Source organism: Felis catus, chromosome A2 (assembly GCF_018350175.1).
Source record: "Felis catus isolate Fca126 chromosome A2, F.catus_Fca126_mat1.0, whole genome shotgun sequence".
In the NCBI taxonomy this organism is placed as follows: domain Eukaryota; kingdom Metazoa; phylum Chordata; class Mammalia; order Carnivora; family Felidae; genus Felis; species Felis catus.
In genome coordinates this window covers 43,014,093-43,041,239 of record NC_058369.1, presented here as the reverse complement: position 1 = coordinate 43,041,239, position 27,147 = coordinate 43,014,093, and the positions used below count along the sequence as shown (strand labels likewise).

Sequence of the window (27,147 nt, the reverse complement as noted above, 5' to 3'; positions counted from 1 at the left end):
TGGCCACCACCTCCCTGAAAGCTGTACAACCAGAAAAAGTCAACTGGCCCAATCGTTGACCTAACTCGAGTTGTACCCATGCCCCTATATCTTCTGTCTATATTGATGAGAAAGATTAAACAGTACCTTTTGCCAGGAAAATTATGTCTCCCAGATCCCTTGTCATTGTTTTACTGGTTTTGGAGTGTCAATCTATTTTTGCTGGAATTTCAGGTCAATTATGGTTGCATATCACAATTTTCACACCCTATAAATGGTTGTTTTGCTGACAATTGCTGCCTCTGATGTTTGTTTTATGAAATGGGTCAATGCAGTAGGATTGAGATATCAGGGTATCAATGGCTGATAGCACAATTACGTATAGCGCTGAAAATTCCATGTTTCATGTAATTCACTACATGTTATCAATGCCTCTCAACTCAGCTTGAAATAGTCAACAAGTGGACAGTGACAGTGCCCACTGTGATACTCCGTCACTGGAACCATTTACATTTTTCCAGAGGTAGTTACCACTTGCCTCATTAGACATTTGTTTAACCAGCATCATCAGTTCTCTGTCTCCCACTTAGCATCGGAAACTAAGGCTTTAATAATGAACACAAAGTGGTTGAAGACTGGCCCAATCTATACTGATCACTAATGAAATACTGATGCTTTCAAAAACTCTTCAATACTTAAATTGGGGAACACACAAACCACGTTTAGTTTACAGAGTACTTAAAACAATTGAGTAGGATAATTGATGATTAAAATACAAAGGATCTGCAATTTGTTCCCTAGAATGGGAATTAGAACAGTAAAGACAATGCACAGATTCCTAAATGAATGACACAGTACACATGAGAATGGGTTTTTCAAAAAATCATAAAGGCAATTCATAGCACAGATATTCCAGCAAAAGGTTATAAAAGAATCAGGACTTTCTTCCCTCTCTATTGGGAAGAGTGCCATAGAAGAGAAACATTAGTTATCTCAAAAAGCTATGTAATACCACCAAAAGAAACCAAAAACTGTGTGAGACTCTTAAGAGTAACCAGGGAATACAGTTTCCAGTCATATTTCCCTCCCATGTGCATTAGGTCTTAGTTTAATAGAGTATCATGACTCTGTGATATTTCTGGAGCTGGCTTCCTCAGGCAATCACATAATTTAGCTTTTTGAGAAACTCCATATGGGACAGGAGGCAGCTAAGGGAGTAGAAGGACATGAAAATGGCGCTCCATGGCATTGCCACAATGGAAGAAGCCATTAACTACCACTAACATAAGGATAAAATCCCTTGCACATGAAACATAAATACAACAGCCTTGATAGAAGTCTGCAAACTTATAGTGCTGAACATAATAACAATAGAAGAAAACGAAACTTGTTTTGCTCACTTAGATGACACTACCAAACCATTAATAGGTCAGATACTTATATTTTCTTACCGGAAATGGTGATAAGACTGGACTCAGCTATATAAACCCTGTATCCCATCTTCCTTGTGATAAACAACAATTATTTGTAAGATAATAACCACCACTAGGTAAAATGCTAACTGGAACATCCAGAGACTAAATTCACAACTGTGTTCTCTTTACCATCGGGCACTTAATAGATTAAGCTATTTCATAACTCCAACATACACATGTATTTTACCTGAAGCAAACTTACTTTCATGCAAAACAGGTCCCACTATTCTCCTCTGTTACCACTCCTGTTTTAATTAATTGATTACATACGTATTTACTTGTTCTATTGTCTTTCTAATCTTCACTAGGTGATAAACTCTGAAGGCAAAAGCTACAATTCTTTTGGTCATCACTCCTTAGTGCCTAGAAGAGTGTCTGCTATAGGGTAAGAGTTAATAGATAATTGTTGAATCAACCAATCTGTAATCAAAAGAAAAATAAATGGTGGAGAGGTTAATTCTAAAATTATTTCCCAGACGATAATGACACATGAAAAATTTGGTATTTTAGCAATAGATCTAAAACTGAAAAAGAAATAAAAGGAAATCAGTAAACTCTTTAGCAGAGAAAACAAATTTTCTAACTGTAAGCCAGGGAAACCTTGGTTAAGTTTCAAACTAGAAATCACCTTTATACTTTATCTGCAGCATTGGGCTGCATATCATGATGATCGGTAGCCTCCAAAGGCTTTTGAAATATATACCAGCTCCAAACTCCTCAGCACAGCAAACCCCAAATTTATGTCCACTTCAGTCTTTGCCATTTCAGTGATAATTTACTACGTGGTCTGGAGATAATAAGCAAATCCTATATATTTCTACTCACTTACATGGACAAGTGCCTTCAATGACAAGCAAATCATTTATTTTATAATACTGTAGCTCTAGCCAAACATGCTTATTCTCTCATACCACATTTGCATTTGGTGACTTGGTATAATCAATATTTTTTTCATTGCCCATTATTTTTGAATTAGAGTCCTTACTGATGATTTTATTTTTCTGGAGGGAGGTTGAAAGTTGAAAAGTATATGTGTTGAAGTATGAGACGCATGTTTGGAAAACGGAATGTGAAGGTGAAGATAGGTAAAATGAAGAGCTTTTGACTTGGCCTTATAGATTACAGAAAGTATGTCACTTGATACACATAGCTTCCCTAATAGTTCATGCTGTTAAATGAATAATATTCCTTAAAATGTCCCATCTACAAATCATTTGGTGGATGCTTCTTTGGAGGTGATATCACTCCAAAATACAAACAGACCAAGGCAGGAAAACTTTTATAAAAGCCACAGGAAGTTGTCACTTAACCTTAGGTTGAAAACCTCCAGTAAGGAAAAGTGAAGGAACAAAATGTTGTTGTTTAATCTGCAACACATTCATCCCTTAGCAAGTTCCTCCCATCCTAGCCCCAAACCATACCTCTAACTTACTTCATCTCCATTGCTCATGGCACCCTCTGTCCTTAGCAAGCCACTACCAAGCCTCACCAAGCCCACTGTATTTATCTCCTAACTTGTTTCTTTACTTCTTTATCCAGCAATTGCAAGTCAAACTAACATTTTCAGAACATAAACTGTCATATCCCTTCCCTGCTTAAAGGATTCCAGCAGCTTTCCATCTCACCCATAATCAAATTCAAATTACTAAGGACCAACATATCGGTCCTGACCACAGGCTTTGCATGTTTAGTTTCTTCAGCCTGCAAAGTTTTCCCCCTTTCTTCCATTGGCTGAACCCACTATTCCACCAGCATCATCAGCTCTGTCTAGTGAAGAAGAGCATTCATTCACTACCTATTAACACTTGTCTTGCTTGAGAAAATCACATGTGAACCAATGAAATTTAGCATAATACTGACATCCCCCTACTTATCAATCATATATGAGCTAATTTGAGTTACCAAAACACGCAGAATGGCAGAAGAGGCATGGTGGTAGTTGAAACAGTGATTTGGATGACAAACATATTTTGGCTTAAAGGACATCTTCACAAGTTTTCTTTGGCAGTCAACACTATTTGGAAAAGAAGAATATTAATTGCTTTACCTCAGGATAATGAAGCGTGGTAATAGACTTATGATCTATTTCACTTGGAGGATGCATAACATACTATCTATCTTTCAGGGGGCCTTTTTCTCTATCGTGTTGACATTCTCATGAAAAAGTTTGGACCCCATAGAGGCTTGCATTTGATTTTACACTTCTAAAGCCTAATCTTAGTGATGTTAATATTTAAGGAGTTTTGTTCTTCCTTTAGAAAATGGCATACTTCTAGGTAATTAATGCCATGAACACTATGGCTAGTGGTGGTCTAAGAATACAAGCTTAAATGTTAGGAACTAATCCTTTTGTGAATGTTCTCACTTGTTTTTGAGTAGCTCTTAATAAAAGATGACTGATGAAATCATGATGGATGCTGGCCCTTTATTGTTGACCTTTCAAATTATGAATCGGTTTCACATTCAACACGTTGATTAAACATCATTCTCCATTATTAAACATTCCTTTTTAAAGTCTATGCTATATTAAATCAATACCTAAGCTTTATGATTTAATAAATGAATTGTCTATAAGTTAATTAAATATGTGAAAACCTACATAGGAAAATTAAGATTAAAAAAAATTAGGTGTAGGCTTATAAATAGCCACTAGTCATTCTTCTAGGCTGAGTGATTAATGTTAACAAGTGGTAGGGATGGTACTTGAGCAAAACTTGTCAATCATTGCTGTGTTTTAGATGAGAGATTACAAACTAATAGAAAACTAAATGAGGATGATGCCATTTTCTCTTCATCATCTTGAATAAAGCTACATACAGTCAGGTGTTGGGAGATATAAATGTTGAAGTCACCAATGATATACCATTGAATCATAGATTCTCTGAGTTGAAGGAAATCTTTGAGAATCCACTTATTGGAACTCTATATCTGATAAATCACACTCATTTATAAACCAGCTAATATATTTGTTTTTCAGTTCCACTTGGACATCTCTTGAAACAGGATATTGATTATAAAGCAGCATATTCCATCTTTGAATACCTCCATCTGTTAGAAACATTTTTCTAAAGCTGACCAGAATCTGTGAACCCACAATTTCCATCCACTAGCAGAGTCACAAAAATAAACTGAATTTCACTGAAGTACAACAATTCTTTTTATGAGTATTTATCCTAGTTAGGAAGTACCCACTGATTTTTCATTTTTCTCACACATAAATATGAGGTCTCTATTTTTTCCCAACTATAGCACTTGGTGGTTTACTAAGTCTCCAAAGTTTTCCTGGGGATTTTCACCCAAGTATACTCAATTTTTATATATTTTACTTATGCCCTCCCTAGAGCTAACCTCAGTACAGTCTACTTTCATTAAGCTAGAAAGTTATAGTTCTGGGAATCACTGTATATATAATAGTATATAAAAGGGAACACATATAAAATGTATTTCTTTACTTTTTATACTGTCAAAAATAACAACATCACCAATTATCAACAGCCACATGAGACCAGAGAGTAAGAAAAACATAAATTAGAAGAGAGAACACTATAAGCACATGATGAATGAGCAAATGCACTAGTGCCCAAACTCTCAACATTGAGTTGCAATTGTATCCAGGTAAAGCTTAATCAAAGGCATGGAAAATGAAAACATATATTGCTCAAGCTGACTGCACTCCCGGGCATGAACTCTCCAGTCTGGACCGGAGTAGGGCTAGTAGAAGATCTCACTTATATTTCTCAGAGGAAGGCAAGATTCAAAATGTTCACACTCATGCTCTTTGTAGTCTTGTCCCAATAATGACTCATGAAGAGCTTGAAGCCAACCAAAGCCATTTTTCACACAGAGTGCTATCACTATTTGATCCTATCTTCCTCTTCCTGGATTTTAATTTTTTTTGTACTTAATTAGGATCAAATTACCATTTCAATAGGCTGAAATGGAATTGGATCTCAACACTTCCAAATTTTTATTACCTTGTTTTGAACCATTTACGATATAACATCGGTCTTAGGAAAACAGGTAAAATTAGAATTACATAGGAAAAAGGAGAGATCTTCAGTCAGCAACTCTGTTTTAAAGTGATCAATTTCAATTAATCACATCACATTTAAGTACATGATGTTGATATTTCTAAAAAATGGGGTCATCTGGAGAACGATAAATCAAGGTAAGGTCAAATGTAATCTGTTAATTATCCACTAGCGATAGTGCCATTATGAACCTTATACCATTTTATGTCTAACGTTACCCAAATTTTGTAGACACATTTGTTGCTTAAAAGATTAAAAATAATACCAGTCCTCTCATTTGTTCCCACACACAAAAATCTTCATATGTGGCTTCCTATATGAGGTCATGATTCTCACACCTTTACCCAGTGTACCACAGTGTATCAGAGACAGCTGACCATCACTGGCTGTCACACAAATTATGCATTCTTATACACACTTCCCAATGAAACCATTTGCTGTATGCTTTTCACCAGGCATGTTAGAAATAGATGCTTTTGTAAGCTTTTAAATGAAGCAAAGAGAGAATTCCTGAAGGGTAAGATGGTTTTGACAGTGTGATTCATTTTTTTTGAAGCCATAAGCACCAAAAAAATAAATAAACAAAGAAACAAAACCTGTCAGGTTGGCTGTCAAATATAATTAGACTGTAATGGCTGCTATGAGACCTCCGTTTATTTCTAGCACAATGAGCTGGAATAGAACTTCACTGTGCCTGTGCCTGTGCCGGTGGTGGGTTTAAAAGGCCAGGAACAGACACGTGATGAATGGGATAGTCCTTTCCTTTCACACCCAAGTAATGTATCAAAGACTCCCCTGATAAAGATGGTCCAGAATTAAGGTTTGCTGTAGAGCAATGTGAAAAGCATGACCTTCCAGTCAGGAGGCTAGAGTTCTTATCTTTTCTCTGTCATTACCTGGTAACTTGAGGCAAGGTATCCAAACATGAGGTACGTCCATTTTCAGGCATATAAAGGGACTTGGACTGAATTATCTCCTTTCAGGACAACTTTATTATTTTTTTATTCCATTCATTATCTAGGAGGCTTAAAATCAATTAGGCATTAAAAAGAGAATTCAATTGACTCCAGTTTTGTTTTGCCTTTCATTGACATTTTGTCTGTGTTGGAAATCAATATTATATTTGCTCTTAATCTCTAGAGGTAAGGAAGTGGTAGGAAAAGTTGGTGAGAAAAAAAAAGATTCAAAGATGTCCTTTTCCTTATTGAATCTAAAAATATGGAGGTGCCCATTTAAGTAACAGATCTCTAATTATTATACATAATTGGGAGTGAAAATACTCCTACTGTTGTACTTTAGTGAATTATGATGTTTTAAATTGTTCTTCACAGATCTAGAAAAAATAATCCTAAAATTTGTATGGAACCCCAAAAGACCCCAAATAGCCAAAGCAATCTTGAAAAAGAAAACCAAAGCAGGAGTCATCACAATTGTGGACTTCAAGCTGTATTACAAAGCTGTAATCATCAAGACAGGATGGTACTGGCACAAGAACAGACACTCAGATCAATGGAACAGAATAGAGAACCCAGAAATGGACCCACAAACATATGGCCAACTAATCATTGACAAAGCAGGAAAGAATATCCAATGGAATAAAGACAGTCTCTTCAAGTGGTGCTGGGAAAACTGGACAGTGGCATGCAGAAAAATGAACCTGGACCACTTTCTTACACCATACACAAAAATAAAATCAAAATGGACGACAGACCTCAGTGTAAGACAGGAAGCCATCAAATATATATAATGGAGTATTACTTGGCAACCAAAAAGAATGAAATCTTGCCATTTGCAACTACATGGATAGAACTAGAGGGTATGATGCTAAGTGAAATTAGTCAGAGATAGACAAGTATCATATGACTTCACTCATATAAGGACTTTAAGGCACAGAACAGATGAGCATAGGGAAGGGAAACAAAAATAATATAAAAACAGGGAGGGGGACAAAACAGATGAGACTCATAAATATGGAGAACAAACTGATGGTTACGGGAGGGGTTGTGGGAGGGGGGGTGGGCTAAATTGGTAAGGGGCATTAAGGAATCTACTCCTGAAATCATTGTTGCACTATATGCTAACTAATTTGGATGTAAATTTTAAAAAAATAAACAATAAAACAAGTTAAAAAAATAAAAAATTAAATAAAAATAAATGTTTAAAAACTGCAAACTCTACAACATCCCCTTCCTCCTTCCTTACTGATGTTATGTCTTGGTTGTGGACCTGATCCAAAGAGGCCTGTGAGAGCCAAATGTTCAATTTCCAGGAATCTTGCAAACTGGTTATTAAATAAACACAGACATCAAAAATCAAACTCCATAAACTCACAATTAAATTAATTGCATTAAAAGCAATATAGTAAAAGCTCAAAACTTCTAATTATCTTACCAGTGAGTACTATTATCTATTATCTTGAGTTTATTTACATTTATTGCATGTGTAGAGTAGAAATTCTACAGAATGGTATGTCACTGCACACCTCAACTCTATATTCAGGGTTGTCATGTTGGTAGCATGAAACTGGCAATGTTGAGAATAGTTCCACCAAAAAAACCCAGGCAAATGCTACAACTCAAAACATGATTTGTTGTTTTGCCAATTATCTAGGAGTAATGTAAAAATGTTAATAATGTAGATTAAGTCACAAGTATGTCACATCAGTGCTGTTGCGTTATGAAAAGAACACACATTGTGAACTATTTTTCTGGTATTCGAAGATCTAGCAAAGCAGCACCACAGAGGGTAACAGCCTCCATGCCTGCTTCATGCAGACATGGCAAAAATGCCTAACCTTGCCGAGACTGAGCAGTGCATCGAGTCTCTGATTGCTATTTTCCAGAAATATGCTGGAAAGGAGGGTAACAATGGCATGCTCTCCAAGGCAGAGTTCCTAACCTTCAGGAACACAGAACTGGCTGCCTTCAGAAAGAACCAGAAGGACCCTACTATCCTTGACCACATGAGGAAGAAACTGGACTTCAATTCTGATCACAGATAGATTTCCAAAAATTTCTTAATCTTATTGGCAGCATGGCCAAACCTTGCCATGACTCGTTTACAAAGTCTACCCAATTATGGAAGTGAATCTGAGGGGCTCCTGGGCCTGGCCTCCAGATCACTCCCTTTCCTTCAAAGCAAACTCCCACTGCGCATCTCCTCCTCACATCCTATGCATACACTGAGCCCAGAGCATCCAATGCTCCATGCAGGCCAGTCCCGCTGGTAGGTAATAAAGCAATAGTGTTTTTCAAAGTGCAGACACACACACACACACACACACACACACACACACGCGCGCGCGCGCGCACACACACACACACACACACGATCTAGCAAAGATGCCTTCACATTAATGATAAATAGGTAAAATTCTGACATGTATCTTCACTGTTGTTTTACTTTTGTATCACTCATTAACTCATATGAAATTATCAATTGACATTCATGCTGAACTATGCTTATGAGCTGCAAAAACAGTTTGATACAAAGCTACAGATGCAAAGTTAAGAAAACACTTGTTGGACATATTATGTATAAATAAATAAGATATAGGAAAGTTATCATAAAGAATACTATATATACTATTGTTATTTGTAAATATTGTGCTACATATCCCTTACAGCAATGAAATTTATAACACCCTTATAAATGTAGAAACATGTGGCCCCTCCCAACAGCCATTTGTTAAACATTTACCAACACACGACAATTTGGCCTTCAAACTTGAATCTCAAATCATCTGAAACGTGGATTTCCAACTTCCATTGCAGCTAGGAAGGGCCAGTGATCCTAGTTCTGATCAGGTATGCTGAAGTGAACTTGGCTGAAAGCCGCTGAGAAATATTTTATTAGTTGATAGAAAGGAAGAAATATGTGAGAAGAAAGTCCTTGCTTCTTTCTTGCCTTAGAAATTTTTTGTAGTGGTTGCCACTATGAGCTGCAGCAGCCGTCTAGTGAATGTGGAGGGGGAGATTAAGAGAGTCCCTATAGAAGTGATGTCAAACTCTGATATCATGAAGTCATTACAAACTTCCCTGGAATTACCTCTCACTGCACTTATTTTTGAGATTTATTAATCAACTCCTAGTCTGTAAGTCACATTTTTATTCAGAAACTTTCTTACTTGCAGCCAAAAGCATCCTACCTGATACAATGGGGTGCACTTCTCATCTTTGGTGGTTCTCAAGAATCTCCTCCTAAACATACATAATCCTGTATCTAAGGTGCCACACACATATACTGTGTGTGTGTGTGTGTGCATGTGAGCAACCTTCTTGATCCTTCATCACCTCAAGATCATTTCCTTGGAGGATTCCTGACCCTATGTCTTCTGCTGTCTCTATTGTTATTATTCATTGTTATAAAATATCATCTTTTCTTTTCCAGAATTTATCTTAGTTTTATATTTTACTGTGATTTGTATAAGTATGAATAGTTAATAATTGGGCTTAACCATTCTTTTTATTAGTAATTGTATTCATTTTATTAATAACATGTCTAATCGTATGTTCTCTCCACTTATCTCTGAACTTACTGATCACTCTGCCATCCCTGAAACAACTTTTGACTTGCCTTCCAGAACACCATCTATTCTTCATTTTTTCACCAAGTGACCACTCCTTTTCAACCTCCTTTGGTGGCTTCATTTCAGCTCATTGACTTCTTAATATTAGTGTCTCATTCATCGCACAATACTTTCATCTCCTCATTGCTTATTATGACACCCATTCCCTGTAGGACCTCATCCTACATAATTTCTTCAAATAGTATCTATGATGACAACAGCCCAGACTTTTCCTTCCAACCATAGCCTAATGGAAATCTCCACCAGGAACTCAAAATCAACATACTCAAACACAATTTCCAATCTATTCCCACTCCCCACCCAACAAAGCCTTCTACATCTACACTCGTTCCCATCCCAAGTAAGGGCCGTTTCATTTGTCCAGTTTTTCAGGCCAAGTCTATTTGACTTAACCTTAACTCATCTCTTACTGGCTCATTCTAGGGCCTATTGATAAGGAAAATCTATAAGTCTTACCTTTTTTTTAATTTTTTAAAATTTTCTTAACATTTATTTTATTTTTGAGACAGAGAGAGACAGAGCATGAGTGGGAAAGGGGCAGAGAGAGGGAGACACAGAATCTGAAACAGGCTCCAGGTTCTGGGCTGTCAGCATAGAGCCCGACGCGGGGCTTGAACTCACGGACCGCGAGATCATGACCTGAGCCGAAGTCGGCCGCTTAACCGACTGAGCCACCCAGGCACCCCTATAAGTCTTACCTTTAAACCAGTCAAGAATGCACCCACATCTCCCCAACTCCATCATTACTATCCTATTCCAGTCCTCCATTATCTCTCCCCTGGATTACTGCAACTGTCTTACAACCAGTTTTCCTTCTTCCTCTTCACATGTCTTTAGGCTCTTCTCGACATAATAACATTTGGCTTTTACTTTACTTGAGAAAGGAAGGCTTTGGGGCATTATGACAAACTTTTACAACAACCTTGATTAACTGCTGCATGGTCCTCTTTGACTGTCCAAGGTGATTCTGATGTAGGTTGAGGATAGTACACTGGGTGAAAATCAGAGAGGAAATAAAGTTAAAAGAGAGGAAATCCCCTTTGTGATTTTTGTCATCTCTCTTTTATTCTAGAGTTTCAGCTTGAGTGGCAACTCAAACACATTATGACTACATACATCAGCAACATGTGTTTTATATCTTGCATATTATTTCTTAGCAATATATATGACACATGGCACACAAATGCATGGTGTCTTCCCTACAAAACAACAGAAAACCACTTGAAGCTTTTTATCTACCATCATTCATGTCCAGGGCCAGTTCAATACAGCATCAGTTCTAATGTCAGAACAAGAATTTGTGTTTTGATTTATATAACTATATTTAAAGGATACTGATTTTATATTTGAGTATGCTGTACGCATTTCCTTAAATTGTCAAAATAACAATGGGGTATCATAAAATATCTACACTTTTCTTATTGAATTATAATCTTTCCCCTCCCTCCTTTCCCCATTTTCCTTTGCTTTTTTCCTCCCATCTCTCCCCCTCCCTTAACTCTCTGTTTGCTCCCCTCACCCCTGCCTCTCTTTCTTTCCTCTCTTGTTCTCTTGTGAAGCTGTGGACATGAGAGTGCACAGATGACAGCAGGCACCAGCATCTTCCCTGTTATACATGGGGTTCTGAGCACAGCATGCCTTTGGCCCAGGCAGGTGGGGGAACTGAGAGAAGCAGGCTAGCCATCTGGAGACGAACATATGGGTGGTGTGGCATACGTTCTCACGATTGGCGGCTGGGAGGATCAGAAATAGAATGAGGAGGTTTTACTCCTCTTAATCAAAGAAACACCACCAACAACAACAAAAACTTGGAAATCAAAGGGGCTACTAATACAGAGGGATCCCAGCTTAAAGGAAAAACATAGTTTTCCTAAATGTTCGTACAGTGCTACCTACATAATTAAACTTTTTAAAAATTAGAAGTGTTTCATTTTTATATAAGTATTGAATGGCATTTCTCTCTTGCATCTAATTATTAGCAACAGCACCATTATCATCATTTTAATAGCTACTATAATAGCAGGTTACTAAAATACTAACCATTGGGGCACCTGGGAGGCTCAGTAGGTTGAGTGTCTGACTACTGATTTCAGCTCAGGTCATGATCCCAGGGTTGTGGGATCAAGTCCCACATCAGGCTCCATGCTGAGTGTGGAATGTGCTTAAGATTATCCCTGCCCCTCTCCCTCACTCATGCTTTCTCTTCCTCTAAAAATTAAAAAAATAATAATAAAAATAAATACTAGTTGTTTAATACATTAGCTACATAAATTGTAAGATTAAAAGAATCACCATGGGATTTTTTTCTTCCTTCCTGCTGATAGCCAAATTCCAACTCAGATAAAATGAAACAGAATCTTGAATAGTGGGTATAAAATAGGTACAAAATAATGAAAAAAATAGAGTTTTATTTAAAAGGCTCTCCCAAGATTTTATTCCAATCATTAATCAACATTGGTATATCTTTACATTTTTCCTAGGCTAGGAGTCAGGAAAGCTGTATTCCAGTTCTAACTTTGATGTTTCCCAGGGCCTTGGGCACATAATTTTGTTTTGGATTCCATTTCCTCACCTCAAAAACAAAGTCATCAAAATAAAAGATCTTTACAATCAGATATTTACGATTCTAAGTTCACTATAGTTTAAAATGAATAAAGTGAATAAGAAAGAACTATTGTATTGTACACTAAACCGAATTGGGAATTATGTCAAAAATATTAAATAAGTTGCCTCAAAAACAGATTAGGGTGGCTAGTCCAATAATGGTTCCATGATGGCTACTTTATGAGCTAATCTTCGATTCTCTACAAAACTGAATGAACAGGGAAGGTGAGAGACATACGTACAAGAAAAAAAATGTTACGTAGAATATTGGGTTCATTTCTGGACACACCACTTTCAGAGTTATCTATATTTCATCTAGACAGTGAAAGAAATACTCAGGGAGGGATGATCAAGATTGTAAGGGGTCACAATAGCATTTAATATAAAGACTGATTAAATAAATGAAGGAAATTATTCCTGAAGAAGGTCCAAGTCAGAATGGGAAGCATGGTGGTTCTCCTCAAATACATGAAGAAATGTTAGGTAGAAAATGAGTTGCACTTCTTTTATGTGTACTAAACAAAGACTAGTTTTTTTCCATACATATTTATGGAGTAGATATTATGTCAGACAGTAAGCCAGATGTCAAGGATCGGATATTAAATGAAAACAAATATGGAGCCTACCGTCATAGAAATTTCAGCCACAACCTAATTAATCCTAGAAATAAATGTAAAATGAAACATGAGCTAAGTATCACATAGGAGATAAGTGATCTAGTTAGTAAGGTTAGGAAGTGTTGTCCATGGAAGAAATCATTGTAACTACAATCTAAAACATGAATAAATAAGGAAATAATTTTGCAAAAACTGATTTTATGTATGTACATATGTATGTGTGCCAGAGGGTACCGATGAAGATAAGAGTTTTCAGTAGAAGGAACAGTATGTGCTAAAGTCTTATAATAGAAGGGGCATGGTCTAATTGAAAAACCAAAAAGGTGTTTGGGACATATAGGTTGAAATGAAGCTGTAAAAAGGAGTGAAAACAAACAGGATTTTATAGATCATATTAGTTGTAACGAGAATCCATGGAAGTGTTTCATGTATGAGATGAAGCATGTGATATCATTAAATATTTATTCAGATAAATTCAATGTTACGGCAATTAAAAAAGACCCAAAAGTGACTGTGGATTAATCAGTTAGGAAGTTTCCCCCTCCAGACAAGAGATAGTAAACACTTGGTCTAAACTAGTGGTGATGGCCATGGAGATGGACAGAACTGGGAAGAAATGTGGCGTGTTTAGGAATGAACAGCGACAGAATTTTTTTGTTGAACTTCACAGTGAGAGAAAAGAAGGATACCAAGGATGACTCCTGGTTTTCTGGCTTGTACAAGGAGTGGATGGTGATGTTCTTGTCTTTCAATGAGAAGATTACAATAGGGAGACCAGGTTTGGAGACTTGCACATAGAGATTATGGGTTGAATCCTGTCACAGTGAATTTCTGTGTCATGTTTAAATGTTTAAAACCACTGAGTCCTTACACAGAGTGTAGAGAGTTAAGACACAGCTCAGTATTCATGAAAGCGAGAGTGGTGAAAAAGTCTGGGAGAGAAAGGGCAAATGAGAAAAGACCTTTTTGAAAGCAGTTTGGCGATCCTTTCTCCTGATGTTGTTTTAAACCAAGGCTGAGACAAGCATAAAAGAAGCCCTCAGCAAATATTCAGCAAGAATCCCGTGTGACATTACCCAGAGGTCTGCATTCAAGGTTAAAAGTGGTACTGGATAAAAAATAAGCTCGTCTGTGTGTTCTTTACTTGGCACTAAACCTCAGTGCCTGCTGATAATTCAAGCTGTTAATAAAAAGAGGTCAATCTTTCCCCCCACATCAACAGTGAAATAAATAAATAGATAGATAGATAGATAGATAGATAGATAAATAAATAAATCTCCATGTGAAGAAATGCATTAAGCAAAATAAGTAAAGAAAGAGCTGAGAAAGGAGAAAACAAAGTCAATGAAAGCTATCGATCAGTGATGCTTAAAGAATGTAAACATTCAATAGTGAAAAGAAAACAGAAACATAATTGTAGAGGCTGTTTAATATTTGCACAGCCATCATTAGAATGCTCACTACAGTTAACATTTCTTGGAGAACCTTCTTCATAAACACAGTATGCCTACAATTTAAACGATGCTTTTTCCAGTTGTCTGAATCACTGAATAAAATAGTTCTGAATTCCCATTGACTGCTAGGACGTTTAAAAGTTATTTTATTCAAAATAGAAACCATAGGACATTGGTGAAGTTTTACTGTTGGTACACAATTCTCCTTTTAATACCTTCAAGTTTTTAAGATGTTGGTATCTGGCAGTTCACTATGCTGTGCAAAAATTATAACATGTCTTTCTCAAATATCTTGGGTTTATGACAGGAAGATATCACTAAGAAATCAATCATCCTCCAAGTTGAATCTTTTCCAATTTTCCTTCAGAAAGAGTCAGCAACATCAAGCTTTTAAAACGATTATTTCTCTGGTAGCCTATGGGCTGTTAAATCATGCAAATAATTAATTGATGTAATTAAACACATAAAGCAACACTGGCAAAATTTTGTACAGTGAAAATTAACTAGACTTTTACAATAAATAGGCAATTAATGCAAAAGAAAATAGAAATAAAGAAGTACATACTGAGATTCTGTTTTATGTGTGATATTACCACCACCAGGGAGAATTTTTTTAATTGTCCTTCTTGGTGGAAATGAGAACAAAGTAACATAAACATTTATAGTACTAACTGATCAGTTTGGTATACTTGATGCTGAACAAAATTATTAAGTCCATTTTCTGACACATCTTCCATTAAGAAAGGACACCCACAATGGATTGCACAGAGAAAGAGGGGGGGGTTCATTGGCAAAATAAAGGACAATCACAGAGCTGAAGACTTTGGCTTTAGGCAAACTCTTTTTCAACCTCTGAGCACTGGGAGATAAACTAATTGTCACCTGTCCTAGATCTTCCCCTGACCTCCTGTCAAAAGTAGCTCAGCAACCCTACTTGTTTTTATCACTATTTTACTATCCTCCATTCTTTTTTTAATCTATTTTTTAATGTTTAGTTTTGAGACAGAGACAGACAGAGACCAAGTGGGGAGGGGCAGAGAGAGAGGGAGACACAGAATTCAAAGCAGGATCCAGGCTCTGAGCTGTCAGCACAGAACCTGACATGGAGCTGGAACTAATGAACCACAGGATCATGACCTGAGCCAAAGTCGGATGCTTAATGGACTGAGCCACCCAGGTCCCCCCTTATCCTCCATTCTTAGTAGCAGCCGTCCTGGTTGATATTAAACTATGTGTTCAAGATCCCTTTCCTCCAAAAGAACTACATTCTTGTCACGTTTATGATATGTCCTGTTTCCTAGAAACATGATCACACTTTGTAGGAATCAAGTATTTCCGAAAACAAAATAAACAGACAACAACAACAACAACAACAAAAACCCCACTCATTATGTGCCATGCACTGGGCAAAGTGCTTTATATGCATTTTTCTTATAATCTTTTAATATGCTTAGCTTATAATAAAACACCCAACAAGACTCATTGCATTCGAATGAAACACTCTTCTACTATAAAGCTTTGTTTATATCCCAAATAAGTCCACTTAACTCTACTGGTTGAAATAGTTCCAAATGACTAATTTATCAATAAATGGCTATTTGACAAAATTATTTGACTGTTTTTACTGCTGAATCTGATCAAACACATTAGCAATAGAATAGAGAAGCAAATATATTTTGATTATACATAAGAAATATTTGTTAAATTAAAAAATAGCTATCACTGGTTTACATTTGTGGTTGTAGGTGTACAGTTACTCAGCCCCATGAGAAGAAAAATATCTAAATTATACTTCTGCTTATTGCTTATGTCTGGAATCAGAACTCTGCACAGATGCTCATTAAATGAGTCAGTGAAAAAAATGTACAGCATGCCAGGGGCACCTGGGTGGCGCAGTTGGTTAAGCATCCGACTTCAGCCAGGTCATGATCTCGCGGTCCGTGAGTTCGAGCCCCGCGTCAGGCTCTGGGCTGATGGCTCAGAGCCTGGAGCCTGTTTCCGATTCTGTGTCTCCCTCTCTCTCTGCGCCGCGCCCCCCCCCCCCCCCCCCCCGTTCATGCTCTGTCTCTCTCTGTCACAAAAATAAATAAACGTTGAAAAAAAATTTTTTTAAAAATGTACAGCATGCCAAAAATGTAAGTGACACAAATAAATAAATATTTCAAATGACAATCCTCTAAAGCAGGGGTTATAGACTAGATTGTGTTCTTTTCAAATTTATGTATTGAGCCCAAACTTTCATTGTACTTGAAGACAGGGAATTTAGCAGACCATTAAGGTTAAATAAGGTTTAGTAAGGGGAGATTGGTAATTCTATAGGATTGACGTCCTTATATGAGAAAAAAAATGAGTAGAAGATCTCTCTCTTACCATACCCACCCTGGGATGCCCTGGGAGAACACAGCAAGAGAGGGGCTATCTGCAAGGATATCTGTAAGGAGGTATCACCAAGAACAAAATCAGTGGACATCTTGATCTCGTACATCCAAGCTCCAGAAGTGTGAGAAAGAAATCTCTGTAGTTTAAGTCGCTCACTCTGGCATTTTGTTACGGCAGCCCAAGTAGACTAATACGGTTGGTAGTATAATCTTCCCCCTCATATTGATGAGACAATTGAGGCACAGAGAAGTTAAGTATTTTTCCTGAGGTCACATAGCTAGAAGTGGCAAGGCCAGGACTTGAATTTAGGAGACTATAACTCCAGAGCCTGTGCTATTAACTATTTAGCATGCTTTCAGGCAGCAAGTAGATAAAGGGATGCAGATACAACGAAAACATGCCATGAGGAGGAATCATAAAAAAAAAAAAATGAGTATGAACCTGGAGAGGTAAGTAAAAGCCAAATCAGGCAGAAACTTTTTTTTAAAGTGTCCTATTGTCCTAACAGCACAAGGAAGCCATTGAAAGGGTTTAAGCAAGAAGGACGGTGGGGAAGGATGGGGAAATGGGACCTTGGATGAGATGTGGATTCTGAAAAGGTCACTCTGGTTACAGTACACTAGTTAAAAATATTTAAAACACTTAATCTTGACAGTAAAATAAAAATGGTCATTTAGATTCTACTTGGCTTTTTTTTTTTCTTTTCAATGAGTCAGTTCACTGCCTGACACATCGCTAAAAAGATAGGACTGCGCTAATAAGGCGAAGAGGTGAAACTTCTCCAAAGAGAGTTAGAAACGTGAGGTTTGCCTACTTAAGAATCTCGGGTGCAGGTAAACACAGTGCATTCTCCCCACATTGTTATCAAAACAAATCACCACAAAATTAGTGGCTTAAAACAAAAGAAATTTATGCGCTGACTGTTCTGTAGCTTCCCAAGGCCAGTAAAGTATGTCTGGGCTGACTGCATTAGTGCCATACGGTCATAGGAATGAAGTCCCTACTTCACTGCTGGCTGTCTGACATGGGTCATTCTCACCTTCTAGAGACCTTATTTCCAGGCTACTTACTGACTCCCTTAAAAGCCAATAATGATGAATCTTTGAATCTCTGGATTCTTTTCTCTCTGCCTCATCTTTCTTCCCTGTGGGGAATAAGCTTAGGAATCCCCCGGACTTACACCAATGGGTTGTTAACAAGGCACCTTTTCTTTTGTTAATCATCTCTGCTCTAGGCAGCATATAGCCCTATTTACCTGCTTACCTAATTTGGTCCTTCCTTCCTGTGAAAGCCCCTTTCTATAGTACTAAATTGGGGGGCGTTTTCACCCTGAACGCCTAATCTTGCTTACCTCATATATGTTTGTACTGGGGGACTTTGCCCTGTCTCTATCCTGGGTGTCTTTGCATACCCCTCTCTATCCTGGGTGCCTTTTCACCCTCTGCTCTATCTTGGGGTCCTGATCTTTTTAAACCAAAATCAGGTGTGAGCATCCTATGGCTTTGTACTTCTTTATGCCTTGTTAACCACTGGTGTAAGCCTGGGACATTCCTAAGCTTATTCCCCACACTACCCCACTCTTCTGCCTGAATATTCTGCAGTGGTCCTTTGCTTTTAGGGTCCCCATGTGATTACAGTGGACCCACCCTGATAATCTAAAATTACCTCCCCAAATTGAGATGAGTTGGCCAGTAATCTTAGTTCCGTCTGCAAAATCACTATACAGCAGTACTAGATTGGTGTTTGATTGAGTAAACAGAAAAATAAATCTAGGGGGACATCTTTAGGATTCTGAATATCATACATGGTCCCTGTTTTCTATACACATATACCTTAGAATTAATCATATAAGCATGGAGGATGTTCTTGGACTGACCTTTTGCTTAATTTTAGTTATTCTAAATATATTTTTTTATTCTTTCTTTAGTCATAAAACAAGAGTCATAGAAAAACATATTCCCTTGAAAGAAATCTAATGCTAGGGGAGTATATGTCATTACATTTGGAGCCAGTATATATGAATACAGATTGAAAGCATAGAAATAAATTTCTTAATATGATAAATTAAGATATTCTACTCATTCCAATTATCTTTCCAGCAACTCATCATTCCTCAGGATTTCATTTTGCTATTTCAGATACAAATGACATATTTTAATTCAGTCAAACCAGCATTAATAATTTCTTAGCAAAATATGACAAAAATCAAATACACTTTAGATGATGGATGATGGAGCCTGGCAGTACAAACAAATTCTGATTTCACTTATTTTACTATCTATGGCAATACCTCTAGCAATGAAGGGAACGAGGGTATGTCATGGTAAACATCTGTGTCCTAAAGGAAGGAATAATTAGTCAGTATTGGTATTTTGTGTGAGTATTCATGCTTCATCTAAATCAATCTTTGCAAAAATATTAGGTGCTTCAGAGATGCCCTTAAGGCAGCTACCACACGAGATCTCTGATTTTGAAGGAGTTAATGTGTATCCCTTAGAAAATAGCTTATCTGAAGGTAACTGAGGTATTTGAGAGAACATTGCTCTCAAATAGAATAAATATGGATAAAAACCAAAAGTGACATTTAATCCCAAATTCAGATAAAAGAATAAATTAAGTATTATTTAATGGACTTCAAATCTATACTACTTTCCCCCTAGGAAAAAAATAATCAGGTAAGATTTAGTAAACAACTAAATATCTTACTAATTTCAAACGGCTTTGAAAAATAAGTGAACACTACAACAACTAATAGGAAACTCATTTTTCTTTCCAAAAACAGAAACAATAAATCTAGGAGCCAGTATGAATTGTAATTTTTCAATTTGCCCTATTGTGCTCCCAAAGTCATATGTCTCCATGTTCAAAGCAATCAACATCTCTATGCTCTCTGTAAGGGGTCAGAAATAATGCAGAGGGCATGCTAATTACATGGTCATTATAGAATGTACAACATGTTGATTGATTACTAGACACTATTGTCTATGCAAATAAGGAGCTGAAGGCCAGAAGTTATGAAACACAAGAATGAAAATGAGGTCAAGAATCCCACATGAGTCTCCTTAACTCTGACTCTTTAACCAGTAAGTGGGGAGGTTATGTATTGAGATGTGTTTCATTTTTGAGTTCATGTTAAATACACAGTGTAACTAAGAGAGCACCAACTTGTTTCTTACATATTATATGAACATTGTATTTAAGAATAAATATTTAGAAAGCAGTTAGTGGTGGCATAGAAGGAAAATGTCTTTATCCTCAGCCAAATCCTTGTTACTTCTATGCTGCTTTAGAAAAAAAATCTATAACTTCAACCATCAACTCCAAAGTCTATTTCCAAAACAGCAGGTGGTTTCTGAGCATACATTGCCTACAATTCTTTTAGAAAGTCCAAATGCAGTCACAGCTACCTTGCATTTACAGACTCACTCATCTTGCATAATACAACTACTTAACACTGAGAAATGCAAGGATAACTGACAATATATGTTTCCTGGTACACACTGAAGTTTGTATTTTTGAACTTAAAAAATGTAGGTCAATTTACCAATGTTTTGATGAACAGTGTACATCCAATATACCTCACAGACTGTATCTATTAGGTGTAACGGAAGTTGTTTGTTCCAAGTCCTACCCATGAGGCTGAAATTATATATAAACATATATATATGTGTGTCATTTAAATGAAATTCAAACACAAGAAGACCCAATGAGCAATGCTTGCATCCTACAAAGAATTTAATAACACCACTGGAGCCAACCACTTTATAATGTATATGGGCCTCAGTTGTCTCAGAGTTCAGAATAAATCAAGGGAGTAGACTGCTATTTATGCCTTCTTCAATCTTCAGACACGCTGAGGAGAATAGCTACCTTTACTCAGACCATTTCTCAAGCTGTTAATTCCCTTAAAAAACAGGACTGTGAAAAATGATACAGAATGTGAATAAGCACAATCCTGCAACACCATTTTCTAAAATAGGACTGCATTTAAGGAGTAAAAAAGTTACAGTGTGTAAGTCTCCTCTAACGTTTCCAAATGTGACATCATTGCTTATTAGTGGATTAAATAAATTTATGGCTATATCACTAACTGGGCAAAATTTTGTAGGAAATTATACAAAGGGGAGGTAAAGGTGTACTTGTTAGAAGAAAATGAAAAGAAATGTGTTTTCTTAGTTTTAGTGTAAAATAACTCAGATTCCTAAACATTCTCTGTCAAAGTTTGGGGATATATTCTATATATGCTAACAATTTTAAAGATAGTTTGATGATGTCATTAAGCAAAACCTCTTTAGAGAAAATAATTTTTTGATTTAAATCCTGGCTTTACCATTTACTAAGCATGTGATATAAAGCTGTAAATATGGATAATAAAATATTTGTTTGTGGAACTCTTTAGGGAATTAAATTAGGTAATATACAAGGAGAATTTAATAGAATGCTTGTTATATATTAGGCATGCAATAGTGTTAGCTAGTCATATTGAGAGACATAGAAACAAAGCAATTTTAAGACAATAATAGCTAGGTACTAGAGTCGACAGCAAATTTTCACATTGATGCTATTTTGTGTGTGTATTTTATATTTATTTCATTTAGGAATTATAAGCTGTATACCCTTGAAAGGACTTTAGACAAATGAGAAAATAAAACAGGAGAAGATAGACTCAATATTACTAAAATCACAATGGACTATTCTTTCTTTCCTACTTACCTTTGCACATAGTATATAAGTGTATAGTGTATAAGTAATCCTTGATTAATAAATAAAGGGCTGAAAAAGTGAGTGGATGTATGTATGCATAAATTAAAAACATTCTGGATCATCTGAAAGACACAGAAGGATTGTACTTTCAAGAACTAGTGAGCAGATCGTCATATTCTGGCAATAATTCTAAAGGTAAAGAAAAGTAGAACAACAGCAACAACAAAAATGTTTAGTTATCTGCTTTTCTTTTCTGCTACAGGAAAGAAAACAGTCAATTTCCCCTAGCATTAAATGTGAACAGAATTTAGAGAGCAAAAGGCTTCTAGTTTCTTCTCCTGGTTTTGCCACTACATAACCATGTGACTTCAATCTCCTCCCCGTTTTAGATTCCTCAGTTGTAAAATGAAAGGGTAGGACAAGGGTACTCCTACAGTTCCTTTTACCTTCAATTTTAAGTAACTTAGATGAAAAAAAAAACAAAACTGTCTAAAGCCAATGTATCCAGTAGTAGGAGTGGATTATCTTGTTAAAAATGCCACCTAACTAAGTCAAATCTATTGTACGCTAATGGGATGTAATTTGTGATTCTGAGACCCTGGCCATAGCTAATGACACAGGATTATTCACTCATTGGTTAACTGCAGGCAATGGAACTCAGACTGGATACAATTAGACTGACTTCAAATCTCAGCTCTTGCTACTTACTAGCTGTGGCCAGATTATCTGTTCCTCCTCATCCTCATCTCTTAATACGAGAATAATAATAGCATATATTTCTTAAGTTTGTTTTAAGGGTTTAATGAGTCATTGTCATGTGTTCAGGAATTAGCATGTTACAATAGTTATGTGGCATAAGTTAGCACCAACAGATGCTACTAGTAAGGAAGCTCAGAGTTCATTAGAGGAGTATTCCAGAAAATGGATGGACAGCTGATTTGTGTCTTTAAGCTTATCCTATTGGACAACTCCCCTGATGGCATGAACTATGCCTTTATTTGCTTTTCAACACTAATTCACAACAGATATTTTCAATTCTACATCTGTGTCCCAGGAATGTAAAAGCACAGATGATGGGTTAGTAAGCAAATTAAATATGGACCCTGCCCTCAAAGATCTTGAGTTGGATAGAAATGAACAAAATAGTCTATGGCCATACCACCCCGAATGCACCCGATCTTGTCTGATATCGGAAGCTAAGCAGGGTTGGGCCTGGTTAGTACTTGGATGGGAGAGATGCACAAAATAATCCAACAGGTAAATGCCTTAATTACATTAGATTACTTCATTTGTTTTACATGAGTAGTAAATACAGGAGATTATAACCAATTTTCTGCTTATAAATATTTAAGAAGATACACAGTAAAAACAAATTAATTCTTTAATACGGATACACGTGTCACTTAAACTAATACAATGCATGGCTCTGCCCTCTGCCTTCATATTTTTTCTAAGGAAGTTAACTTGGGCTACCTCCTTCAAGATGGCCTTGGGAAACCACTCTGGAATACTAAAGTTGGGTATTTTTCCATTCAAACAACACTACTCAGCACTGTTCTATATACTAGGGATACTTAAATGAATAAGTCAGAAAAGATTCTTATTCTTGAGAAACTTATGTACTATTTTGGAAAGACAGACAATTAAGCAGCAAATAAATAAATACATAAATATGAAGAGCTACTTATAGTAAACATATTGTGCAATTTAAAAATAGGTCACTGATGATACAGAATCATGTGCATTGGTAGCTGTATTAGGTTGAGTGGTTAAGAAATAAATCTCTTGAAGGAAGTGGCATTTAAAATGGAAGCTGACTGATGAAAAGCAGCTATTAGTGAGAGGCACTCACTGAGGAAGAGAATCCCAGACAGAGAAAGAAGCTAGTGCAAAGGCCTGGAAGTAGAAATAGCATGTTGTAGCAAGAGAAAACTCAGTGAGGCTGGAATGCACTAGTCAAGAAGTAGGAAGAAAGCGGTTTCTGGTTGTGCCACCTGCTCCTTGCCAGGTCTGGTCCCCTCTCTGCCTGGACAAAGGTAGGACAAGTGCTAGGACCCAGCACCCGAGCACCGCTCCCACCATTAGCATGTTCCCCACTATTGCCTCTGGAACTTCGCCCAATCTCCTAACCACCCCCATTCTTTTAGGGTCATATCTCCCTGAATCCACTGCAGTGCCTATATCCCCTGCACCCCCAAAGCCCTTGCCTACCGCTGGTGACTTCCCAGTGGAAGTTCTTTCCCTCCCTCCATGTCCCACACAGTGATGACGGTCTCCCCTGGGAGTGCTAGACACTGAAATAACCAAAGGACAGTAGGGTCCCCTAGACTGACCCCTGAAAATGTCACTGGCAAATGGCAGGGGAGATATGCCAAATGTCCTGCTTTACCCTATACTTTGTTATCTTCCAATGGCCAATTGCCAAATGGCCTCCAACCAGACTACTTAAACAGCTGACTTTGACTTTCATCAACAGAGATTTCCTGTAGAGATCCCCAAATCAAACTCAGGAAGGCCCTCCTGAAAAGATACCAGCTTAAGACCTAAACAATGCTGGGAAATGTGACTTTCGTCACAATTTTTCCAACTATCATCAACATTTGCGACCACTGCCAAGACCACAGTGGTAAGTACAGTGTGGAGATGCCCCAGAGACATACAACACCAGCAGCCATCAACCTTAGGAACAGACCGCAGTAACAGTGGATGTGGAGAGAAGAGAGCTTCTTTCTACCTCATGGCTCCAGGTCTTGCTTCTTAGTACTATGGGGACCTCAGGATAGGGTGTCATTTGTATTCTGCACAGTGTCCTCTGGCTGACTTCAAGATCTTCAGTTCAAGGTGAAGATACAGCCTAGGCTGCAAAGAACGACCCCATGCCCGAGGTGATGGTTTTAGAGGGAGTGGTAGTTTCTAATGCACACAAAAGCCTTGGCATCAGTAGCCTGAGACTGGGCTCAGTTCTTCCTCTCCTACCACTTGCAGCTGTATAACAAGCACACACTGACTTGTGGAGGAAGAGGGCAAGGAGACAATGTGCAAAAGAATGGACCAACTACTTATGCAACATGGAGAAGAAATATGCCTTGGGCTCTATAGAAGCAGGAGACTGTGGTCCTTCCTGGAGCAAACATGAAGATCAGGGAAGAGACTCACTGAAAGAAAGAGGGGGAGAAAGAGAAAGAAAGAAACAGAGAGCAAGAGCAAGAGTGAGAGCGAAAGAGAAAGAAAGAAAGAAAGAAAAAAAAGAAAGAAAGAAAGAAAGAAAGAAAGAAAGAAAGAAAGAAAGAAAGAAAGAAATAGATAATATAGATATAGATATAGATATAGATATAGATATAGATATAGATATAGATATAGTTTTTTTTGAGAGAGAGAGGGAGAGAGGAGGAGGAGCAGGGGAGAGAGAATAATCTCAAGCAGGCTCCACAAACAGCACAGAGTCCACTGCAGAGCCTTACTCTGGGTGAGATCTCAAGACTGTGAGATCAGGACCTGAGCCAAAATCAAGAGTCAGAGACTTAACAGACTGAACCACCCAGGCACCCTAGGAAATACCTTCCTATTATGATAAACTCTTAGATAATTAGGATAATTATGTGTAATAAGTACCCCACTCAAAGTGACTTAAGAAAACCTACAGTGGAACAGGCTCATATGCTTAAAATCCCAGAAGTAGATTTGGGGGCGGGCGGGGGAGGAGAAGGAGAATAAAAAGAGGAGGAGGAAGATAAAGAAGTTGTTTTTTAAATCGTTTTTTTTTCTCCAGATGCTCAAAGAATGGTAAGACTCCGTTTCTTTCCATTGTGGCTGTGCTTTCATTGTATTGGTTTTCTTTTCTCTAATCAGGGCCTAGACTGACAGCTGCAGCCTTACTTTCTGCTCCAGCCTCCTTAGCAACTGATCCCATTAGCAAGGAATGAGTCTCATTGGACTAACTTGGATCCTACACTCATCTCTGAACTAAGCATTATAACTGTGGGTTCAAATATGCCCTTCAGATTGGGGTCACTTGACTCTGTCTGAAAAAGATCAAGAGAACTTTCTGCCCTCCAACACACATCTATATCACATGAAGTGAGTAGAAGAAAGGAGGTTGAATGTTGAGTAGGTAAAGACCACAGATGATCCACTCCCCACAGCCCCCCATTCCCGACCACACACATACACTCACACGCTCACAGCCCCATAGGAAATGACTACCTCTCTGGGTCCTTCAATAGTCTCAGGACCAGAAGAATGCAATTTGACCTGAGAAGCGTTGGGAAAGTGCTCGGTGACATTTAACAACCACTTGCAAACAAATGGTGTCTAAGGAGCAGGAAGAGAGCTGGCAGCAATAGAAGGAAGAATGAAAATGATACCAAAGCTGTACGAGGTAGGGGCACCTGGGTGGCTATGTCAGTTAAGCATCAGACATTGGCTCAGGCCATGATCTCGTGGTTCATGAGTTTGAGCCCTGCCTCTGGCCCTGTGCTGACAGCTCAGAGCCTAGAGACTGCTTCGGATTCTATGTCTCCCTCTTTCTCTTCCCCTCCCTGACTGGGGCTCTGTCTCTCTCTCTCTCCCTCAAAAATAAAGAAACCTTAAATAAATAAATAAATAAATAAATAAATAAATAAATAAATAAATAAATAAAAGTTATATGAGGTAGAGAGTGTAGATTTTTCTAAGTGAAATGCATAGCCACCAAAAGTTTTTAAGCAGAGAAAGGACTATCTGATATGTGATTCAAGAACACTTTTCTGTGAATTAAGAAAGGATTACAAAGTAGGAAGGAAACCATTAGCAAGTTGTTTTAGTGCTTTAGGCAACTTATGGTAGTGATTGTATTGGAAATTTTGAAAACAGAAAGATTTGGGATTTATTTTAAAGGTAAAGTCCATAGGAATTGCTGATGCATTGAATGCATGTGGTAAGAAAAAAAAAAGAAATTAAGTGTAATTATGAGAATTCTGCTTAAGAAATGAAACAGAAGATGTTTTTATCCAATTAGATAATGACTTACTTGGAGAGGAACAGATTGGGTATATAGACCAGCTGCTGACAAGCTTTCTGTAAAGGGCCAGACAATAAATACTGCAATATTTGCAGACCATACAGTCTTGGTGCAACTATTAATTCTACACTTCAGCGTGAAATTGTCTGTAGACAACATGTAAACAAACGGTGTGATCATATTCCAAATTTTTTTTCTTAGAATTATTTGGAAGGCCAGATTTTATTAAAACTGTAGTTTGCCAAAACCTGATATAGACAAAAAAATTGTTCAGGTCATATTAAGTTTGAAATGCCCACCAGACTTCCAAATGGAAG

The 27,147-nt window shown here is 37.3% G+C and overlaps 2 pseudogenes; both read left to right on the top strand.

Moving 5' to 3' along the window:
* Positions 1-8,261: 8,261 nt before the first annotated feature.
* Positions 8,262-8,572, top strand: LOC105260362 (annotated as a pseudogene).
* Positions 8,573-8,691: 119 nt separating this feature from the next.
* The window catches only part of LOC101097053, a 134,088-nt pseudogene continuing 115,632 nt past the window's right edge, over positions 8,692-27,147 (top strand).